This window comes from Xyrauchen texanus, chromosome 4, assembly GCF_025860055.1.
Source record: "Xyrauchen texanus isolate HMW12.3.18 chromosome 4, RBS_HiC_50CHRs, whole genome shotgun sequence".
NCBI lineage: Eukaryota > Metazoa > Chordata > Actinopteri > Cypriniformes > Catostomidae > Xyrauchen > Xyrauchen texanus.
Genome location: NC_068279.1, coordinates 13,530,253 through 13,540,122, shown reverse-complemented (window position 1 = coordinate 13,540,122; position 9,870 = coordinate 13,530,253). Strand labels below are relative to the sequence as shown.

General features: G+C 41.0%; 1 protein-coding gene across 3 annotated transcripts in view; it reads left to right on the top strand.

Moving 5' to 3' along the window:
- Positions 1 to 9,870, top strand: part of tenm1 (teneurin transmembrane protein 1) — a 291,251-nt gene continuing 281,381 nt past the window's right edge. For all 3 annotated transcript variants that reach the window (XM_052114410.1, XM_052114401.1, XM_052114419.1), the window contains exon 1: positions 1 to 309. The gene's annotated coding sequence lies outside the window, so the exon portion shown is untranslated. The remainder of the gene's footprint in view (positions 310 to 9,870) is intronic.

Below are 9,870 nucleotides of genomic sequence, written 5' to 3'. Positions count from 1 at the left end.
ATGAAGACTTGAATTTGAATCCTAACCGTTCAGAATACGACGCTCTCTCCGCGTGAGTGTGTGCTATATGAGCTGTCGCATCCCGTTTAGTTCAGCATCCGCTCTCGCGCGTTTCCCGGTAACCGGGCACCGTGGTCCCGCCGCTTAACTGGAGCCAGCGTGTCTCCGATCGAGCCGTTTCATTTTCTGAAGGATAAACGCCAGGGTTCAGTGCCGGAATTCAAGAAAGACTATTTGTCCGCACAACTACTAGAGATTAAATGATCTATCACGGGATTTCCCACTGAGTCATGGTCTGCATTGAAGAAGGTAAGCGACAAAACCCTGGGAAACATCACCGGTATATTTGTGGGTGTTTGATCGTATACACTGAATACAGATGTTAATTCCGTTTCTTAAACGAATGACTGCTGGTACGGCATCGCGGTCCGTTTCTCCCCTTTCTGTGAGAAATGGAGAAACCGTTATTAGATGTTGAAAAGAAGCTCGGTCATTTTTCCTGCGCAGCACATCTGTGAAACTGATCCGGAGCACTCCCAGCCCAGCCTTTAAACGAATCGCGTAGACAGCAGGCTTCGGTTCACACGCACAGCGACACATTCGCGTTTTTACAGGCGAGCTTTCCCGCCGTTATCGCGCGCAGATCAGTCTTGACAGTATCAACTGGACTCGAGACAACAATTTCCCGCTGCTTGTAAACTTGACTGATTGAATGCGACCTTTACACTCTTTTTCTCTTTAATTGTGTTATATATTTCCTTGTGTTATGTCAGGAAATATATCAGAGAGCCAGCCCAGTGTGTAGATTTCATGGAGAAAAAAATTAAGTAGATACAATTATCACGGTCTCGCGCGCACGACCAGGTCACCTGCATGTTTCAGCAATTGTGCTGGTTAATATTTAAATTTCACGGGATGTCATCTGATTTAACGTCAAGGAGGACAGACAAGCCTACCAGCTTATCGTAAGGTGTACCGAATCCCTTATGAGTCCGTCGCCGTGTGTTCTCCGTTTCTCCGTCGGTGTGTGTGAGCGGTCTGCGACACATCTGTGCATTATTAACTTAGTTTATCTAGGAGAGAAACCGCTGGAAACATCAGCAGAGTTGGTTGGGAGAGAGTTTAAGTGCCATGCTTCATTGGCAAATGCATCTTTGTATTTTATAAAATTGTTATGATTATACATTATGCATTCAGAAAGGTTGGAGAATTGATTGTGTGTGTGTGTGTGTCATATTGTAATGCTTATATTAACCAATATAATATTTTGTAAAATGCCCTTTGTATAATTGTTCTGTAGTACAAAGTTTTAGTTAGGGTGGTGGTACCTTCAGTGGTTAAGAGTCTTTTCCCCCCCAATACAAAGGTTATAGATTCAATCCCAAGTGAAGGATTCTGAAATTACTTTTCAGTCACTAATTTGCCCTAGAGCAAGGCACTGGAACCCAGGTTACACTAGTGGCATTATCTCTGCAGGTGGTTAGCTGTAAGTTGTAAAAAGCTATGTGCTAAATGCAACAATGAACATACTGTATTTATGTGCTAGAAAATTGTGTGTGTGTTTGATATTTCGGTGTGCCATAGGTGAATCAGTCTTACATTGTTGTGACTTCTTCTAACACCTCATTATGCTGAAATATTTCTGAAATAATTAGGTATGCTGACATCGCCTAATTTATTAGCAAAATACTACCGAATTGAATGTAAATTCCTTATTAGTTGTACAGTTTTCAGCTCTGACCTTTTAATTAATTGGTATGGTTGTCCATATTTTAAGAATTTCCATTACCGTCGATGGCAAACGGATACTGTTTTAAAGGTTGTCAGTCTGTGTGTAGTTCTCTGGCTGGAAGGCCTTGCACTTAATTTCCTCAGTTTGCGTGGACAGTCAGGAGCATCAGTACAGAAAGATAGATTATCAACACATCTGTTTATGCTTCTCATTTAGATCCTAATCTAACATTAGAGATTCCAGTGTTACTAACAAAAATGTCACAGGATATCAGCATTTTGTTTCCGAGAGTTCCGGTTCAGCCGGTGGTGGTTATTATGGTGTTGTATTATGGTCTTATGGTGATTTTCCAACAAGAGCCATCTCCTGTCAGATAATTTTGCTTCGGCTCCAACGTGTTTACCTTCCCCTGTAACGCGTCAGGAAGTGCGGAGGTTCGGATCCCACATTGAAACCATTAAGTAATTGCGTTTGCATAATGAGTGAAGAGTGGAATTTGTAGGTTACATTTTCCATCCAATAACATTTTTACTCCACTGATGGTTAGGTTAAGTTTTGGGGGTCGGCGGTATCAGTTTATAAAATATGCATTGCTCTTCACTGTATTACATCCTGTACAGCTGAAAATAACTTGATTTTGGCGCCCTTCCATGGACATTTCACCTGGAAAATGGAGCTTAGTCATGCCTATACACCCAACAACACTTACCGCTTTGGCCACTGGGGGTGGTGTTTTGAATTTTATCTAAAGAAAAAGCAACCTATTGTTTCCAATTTTTCCTAATAATGTATGACTAAAAAATATTTCTTTCCCCTATTTTTAATCTCCATCATCTCTCTCTCTCTCTCTCTCTCTCTCTCTCTTCACAATGTCGAGGTATAGCAGGGACGGTAGTGGTCCACGCTGGCATTAACCCCCCGCTATGCCTCACCCTCTTTTAACAATAGAGTTAAAGACCCGGAGGGGCTCCTACCTGCTAGCCTACTCTCAGCAAATGCTACAGTACTGCATTTAACTTTCATTAACACCACACTCGCTGAGAGAAAGTGAATACAGAGAGTTCTTAGCTTTCTGACAGGCTCCAATGGCTTGGGAGGCTAATACATCAAAAGCTTGCAGCTAGCGCAGCCCAAGGGTGCTATTGTTCGACGTTTAACATTTAATAACAGCCATTTTTTTAGAAAACTGCTTGTTGTAATAGTAATTTATTTATTGTTGAAAATAACCATTATCTAAACAAATGAATAATACATGTTTTACAAAAAATGCTTATAATCAGTTAATGCATTGTGGGTAGGTTAGGTAAGCTTAGTTCAACATACAATATAGATATTAGTTTGTTTGGATAGCTGCAACTATGTAAATATGGCAACATATGCCATAATCCTGCCTTTTGATGACAGAATCCAAAATAAGTGTTTATCGTGTCACCAGGGTGACTAGGCCTATATTGGACCTTATTACAGATTAGCCATTGCAGTTAACTGGCCTCAGCTTTGACATTAGCACGTTAGCGCTACTCCCTTGTGTCTTGATTAATTATGTACTGGAAAAAAGGGATTAAGCAGCTCTTGCCCAACCCAGATCTGCCAGTCACACAGCCGTAATTATACAAACACAGTGTCTTTTGTTAATACTTCAGTGCAGATAAAGTGCTGATGAGCAACAACCAGGATACCAGTTACTGATTATGACACAGGGCTGTTTGGGTTCATATATCTTAATACTTCAAGGTTATCTGGGCTTTATTAAGGTTAGAATGCTATGAATACTACATAGTCATGCAGAGCTTTTGGTTTCCTATTGCACTGAAATAACTAAAATTTTACATGCTTTTTATATGTCAGAATTTCATGTTGAATCTTACTGAATTGAATGTAAAAAATAATGAATTATATCTGGACTAGTATTAAGAAAAAACTGCATTTACTGTACAGATCATATTAGTTGATAAAATGCAGCACAGTACAGTAGCACTCTCCTTTAATATAGATGCATGCTGGGACACAGAGCTGTGCTCTTGGTTAATTATATTTCTCTCCCACTAATTCTTATTTTCCTTACCTCTTATCAGACCCCCAGTGTGAGGTTTTCAGTTTCTCTTGCATTTCCTCTTTCTTCATCTCTCTTTGCCCCCCATGCTTTGTAAGCCCCCTGGCTTTTATGCCATTTGGATAGATTGTTATCTTTCTAAGAAAGATGGTAATTTTCAGTCTTGACCCCCTACCCTACAGCACTACTATTCAGTAACAGTGAGGTAAAAGTCATCTCAGTCTCAACCTTCCACTTTCCAATTTTTCATATTATCTATTCTCTTTAATCTCCATTAGTTCTCTGTATTTTAGCTTGGCTTGGTAATTATATACACCCTGAGTCATCAGAAGTCACATGTTCTCCATGTTTCAATACATTATCAATACACCTTTCGGTCTCAAGCAGACTCTTTACATGTCTTCTTGTCACTCCTCCTCATCCTCTCTGTTTTATTTATTCACTCTCTTTCTTAGTCATATCTTGTTCTCAGTTTTGTAGCTTGGCTTCGGTGGTGGTGTCTGATATTCTAAAGAAGACTGTGCAGTCATAATCAATGCAGAATGTTCATAACTCCACAACACAGAATATTCTGCAACTTTGAGTTCTACTAATACAAAGACCCACTAATCAAATATTAATAAAAAAAAAAACATATCAGGTCTGTATACAGTAACTCATTCACAACATTTTAGATGTCATCCATTGTCAGTCTTAGAACATCTGTTTCTTAAAAAAGTTACAAAAATTTAAATCACATTTCATGTTCAATGAAACTAATCCATTATATGAACTGTCTTCCTCTAAAAATAAGCTCTAGAAAGGTGTGATAAATGGGGTTTTGGATTCACACTCATTAAGTCTTAGATATGTGTATAAGAATCCTAGACAGTCATCCCTCTCATTTTCTTCCTCCAACATATGAATAATTTGTATAAGATTGAGCATGTGAAACATGTTTCAGCGATGATCAGATTGACTGAGCGGATGCAGTCAAGTTAATGATTACGTATATTCATGTTTTCAGATGTTCGCTCATAGACATTTGATATGCATGAAAAAACACAGCATATATGTGATGGAAAGCAAATATTCTGTCCATGCAGCGCTATCCTCCAGCACAAACATATTATGTGCAAATGATATTTAGCTAATGTCACGGCAGACTGAAAAAGGCTTTTGTGTTTGTTTAACCTTTGGTGTGCTTTAACCTTATAGGATGCATAGCATTTTTTGCACTGTTTTTAATAGCTGGCACAAAATTTCCCATTTGAGCTCAGTAAAGTATCTCTCTATCTATCTCTGTTAAATTGCAAATTTTAAAAGAATTGAACATGCATAATAAGTTAGCAAAAAAAGAGAGTTCACTCCCTCTGTAGGTCAGGCCACATATTTCCATCCATTTTAAAAAGGTTATGCTGCCTTTCAACACAATTGGGGAAAAAGACGCATTGTCCAGTTTGAGCACCCGTTACAGCACCCAGCAGATATGGCCGTACAGCTTGATTTAATGACACATCTTACATTGCAGGTTTGGGGTAATTAACATACTGATGAGACTTTTTGGAATATATTCTTATTCTAATCAGCAGGCTCATTTGCAAGGTAAGAAACATCATACAGCAGGGTGCCGGGGTTGGTTACTTGTCATTTTTCAGGCGCTTATATCCAAAGAAACATTTAGCATGCAACCTGAGGTTGGGTGTCTTTCTCAAGGGCACAAAAGTGACAAAAGGTCACAGTAACTTTTCATAGCATAGGTCTTCCCATCTGATTGAGAGATTATATGTATATATATATATATATATATATATATATATATATATATATATATATATATAATATATATATATATGTATATACATATACAGTATGAGCATATCTAGGGTGGCTGATGGAAAATACGTATATGCTTAAATATACACTCACCTAAAGGATTATTAGGAACACCTGTTCAATTTCTCATTAATGCAATTATCTAATCAACCAATCACATGGCAGTTGATTCAATGCATTTAGGGGTGTGGTCCTGGTCAAGACAATCTCCTGAACTCCAAACTGAATGTCAGAATGGGAAAGAAAGGTGATTTAAGCAATTTTGAGCGTGGCATGGTTGTTGGTGCCAGACGGGCCGGTCTGAGTATTTCACAATCTGCTCAGTTACTGGGATTTTCACGCACAACCATTTCTAGGGTTTACAAAGAATGGTGTGAAAGGGAAAAACATCCAGTATGTGGCAGTCCTGTGGGCGAAAATGCCTTGTTGATGCTAGAGGTCAGAGGAGAATGGGCCGACTGATTCAAGCTGATAGAGGAGCAACTTTGCCTGAAATAATCACTCGTTACAACCGAGGTATGCAGCAAAGCATTTGTGAAGCCACAACACGCACAACCTTGAGGCGGATGGGCTACAACAGCAGAAGACCCCACCGGGTACCACTCATCTCCACTACAAATAGGAAAAAGAGGCTACAATTTGCAAGAGCTCACCAAAATTGGACAGTTGAAGACTGGAAAAAGGTTGCCTGGTCTGATGAGTCTCGATTTCTGTTGAGACATTCAGATGGTAGAGTCAGAATTTGGCGTAAACAGAATGAGAACATGGATCCATCATGCTGGTGGTGGTGGTGTAATGGTGTGGGGGATGTTTTTCTAAAGTGGCACACTTTAGGCCCCTTAGTGCCAGTTGGGCATCGTTTAAATGCCACGGCCTACCTGAGCATTGTTTCTGACCATGTCCATCCCTTTATGGCCACCATGTACCATCCTCCGATGGCTACTTCCAGCAAGATAGTGCACCATGTCACAAAGCTCGAATCATTTCAAATTGGTTTCTTGAACATGACAATGAGTTCACTGTACTAAAATGGCCCCCACAGTCACCAGATCTCAACCCAATAGAGCATCATTGGGATGTGGTGGAACGGGAGCTTCGTGCCCTGGATGTGCATCCCACAAATCTCCATCAACTGCAAGATGCTATCCTATCAATATGGGCCAACATTTCTAAAGAATGCTTTCACCACCTTGTTGAATCAATGCCACGTAGAATTAAGGCAGTTCTGAAGGTGAAAGGGGGTCAAACACAGTATTAGTATGGTGTTCCTAATAATCCTTTAGGTGCGTGTATATATATATATATATTTAAGCATATATTGTATATATACTGTATACACACACACACACACACACACACACACACACACACACTACTGGTCAAAAGTTTTGAAACACTCATTCTTTACTAAAAAAACATTTCTTGACATTTTAGAATAATAGTAAACATGAAAACTATGGAATAACATAAATGGAACTATAGGAATTATGTTGTGACTAAATAAAATCCCAAATAAATAAAAACAGTGTTATATTTTAGCATCTTCAAAGTAGTCATCCTTTGCCTAGAATTTGTACTCCTGACATTTTACTTCTTGAGGTATCACCCAGGGATGTTTTTTAAACAGTATTGAAGGAGTTTCCATCTATGTTGTGCACTTATTGGCTGCTTTTCTTTATTATTTGGTCCAAGTCATCAATTTCACAAAAAAAGGTTTTTATACAATTTTTGTTTTTTAATGAAATAAATTAATAAGACCACTGCCGTAGTTCCCCAGTCACTGCCATTGCTCACGACCAAGGAGGTCGTTCCCCAGTCGCTGCCAGTGCCCATGGCCACCTTCCACGGCTTCGCCCCTTTAGTCTCCCAAGGCTCCACCTTCCACGGCTTTACTCCTCAAGCCTCCTACAGCTCCGGCTTCCATGGCTTCGCCCCTTGAGCCTCCCATTGCTCTGCCTTCTATGGCTCCACCCCTCGAGCCTCCCACGGCTTCAAGTCCATGACTCTGCCCTTCGAGTCTCCCACGGACCTGCCTTCCACGGTTCCGCCCACAGAGTGGCCACCTCCCAGGCCTCCTGACCTTGTCTCGGCCATGTGGCCGCCTACCAGGACCCCTGACCCAGTCCCTACCCTGAGGTGGTCTCCTGGCTGTCCGCCTGATCTGCTCTGGTCTCCTGGTCGTCCGCCTGATCTGCTCTGGTCTCCTGGCCATCCGCCTGATCTGCTCTGGTCTCCTTGGTCTCCTTGCTGTCCGTCTGATCTGCTCTGGTCTCCTTGATCTCCTGGCCATCCGCCTGATCTGCTCTGGTCTCCTTGGTCTCCTGGCCGTCTGCCTGATCTGCTCTGATCTCCTGGCCGTCCGCCTGATCTGCTCCGGTCTCCTTGGTCTCCTAGCCGTCTGCCTGATCTGCTCTGGCCTCTTTGGTCTCCGGCTCCACATTGGTCCTCACTCCCACCAGCTCTGCCTCGGTCTTCCGAGCCCCCAGCTTCACCTCAGCCCTCTGAACCTCTGGCTCCAGCTTGGTCGTCCAAGCCTGCAGCTTCTCCCTGGCTTGCCATCCATCCAGCTCTGCCTTGGTCTCAAGCCTCCCTGACTTTGCCTTGTTCCTCTCCTCCCCTTCCCCTTTGTGCCCCCTTGAACTGCTTGTTTCCCCCTTCCCCTACACCCTATGGACAACTTTTTTTTTAAGCGAATGGTATCCGCTCCTTAAAGGGAGGCTCTGTCACGTATTCCCTGTTTTTGTGCTTTGAATTTTATTTAGAAATTCTTGTTTAGTTCGCTGTTCCTGCTTCCTGCTAGTTTTGTAGTCCTTTGTAGTTTCCTTTCATGATTGGTTTCCCAATTGCTTTCCCCAGGTGTTCCTCCTTCCCTTGTTTGCCCTGGTATATTTAAGCCCTTGTTTCCCCTGGTTTCTTTGTCAGTCTTCACATGTGATGTCATGTTCTGTGCATGGTTCCCTGTGTTTTGTTTCCTTTTTTCTGAGTTACCTTGTTTATCTTTTGTTTAATTAAAAGCTGTGTTTAGTCCTCATTCCTTGTCTGCCTCGTCACAGCATGAGTGATACTTCAAAGTACTGCTATCTACCATTTATAATACAATATAATTAGTTTTTTTTACAAAGTTAAAGTTTTGTGTGAAATTTAGTAAATATAATGCTAAATAATAGTTTATAAATTTTTTTAATAGCAAATTTATGTTTTTACAATATTAAACTGTGTGATATATCGGCATGTATCTGCCTATTGGCCACCTTGCTCTCTGGATATATATATATATATATATACACACACGCACAGTATATACTATATTATATATTATATTTTGTATTCTGTTACTCTGCCAATTGGGTAAATTTACTGACCAATGCTGACATCTTGTAATCACATGATTAATTGGCCTGGCCGATGTAATCGATGTCGCTAGCCCAGATTGTTTTGGGCATTTTTTTAGCTACTTTTATTGAAAGGACAGAAGAGAAATGACAGGAAGGAAACCAGATTCACATTCGGGTAGCCCGTGCAAGCACCACTGCGCAACGTAATTGAGCATGTGCACATCAAGGCACATCAACCACTGAGTTGCAAACTCAGTCAGCTCTTTTAAAAGATGAAACCAGTTTAGTGTGTGCCATAAAAGGTGATAGCCTTACAAAAATCACTCTGTGATTATAAATATACAAATCTTTGATAATGCTCATGCTCTTAGATTATTTAACAACCATTTCTTAAAAAATAAAAAGTGGAAGCAGCCCAGATAACAGGCAGCTATCTGGCAACATTGATGAATCCCACTGAGTGATTAATCAAGCAAAGATTTTTGTCACAGTACAGTTCTACATTCTGAGGTTCTTGAGTCAAGCTGTAATTTAAGTATGATTGGGTTTTAGTGCATTGAGATGATTAGGCGTTTGGGTTAGAGTTTGCCATCAGTGCCACAGCCTTAAAACGGGCCCTGTCAGCCTCTCATCTGTGACACTGCAGGTGCTTCGTTAACCTGTAATAAGGGCACTTGAACAGCTCACCTCAAGGCTGGACTCCAGTCAGCCACCTGTTGTGGAATGATTAGGGGTAATTGTGCACTGGTGTGTGTGTGTGTGGGTGTGTGTGTGCATAAAGAAGCTTTAAGCCTGTAAAGCCCTCACCTAATCACCTGTTACTGGTTAGCCAACCTTATCAAGCCAGTTATCTCTGACTGATTTCTGTGTGAGATCCAAAGCCCTGTAGAGCTGATCAGATTCCAACACTGTTATTTTTCCTTGCATCTGACACA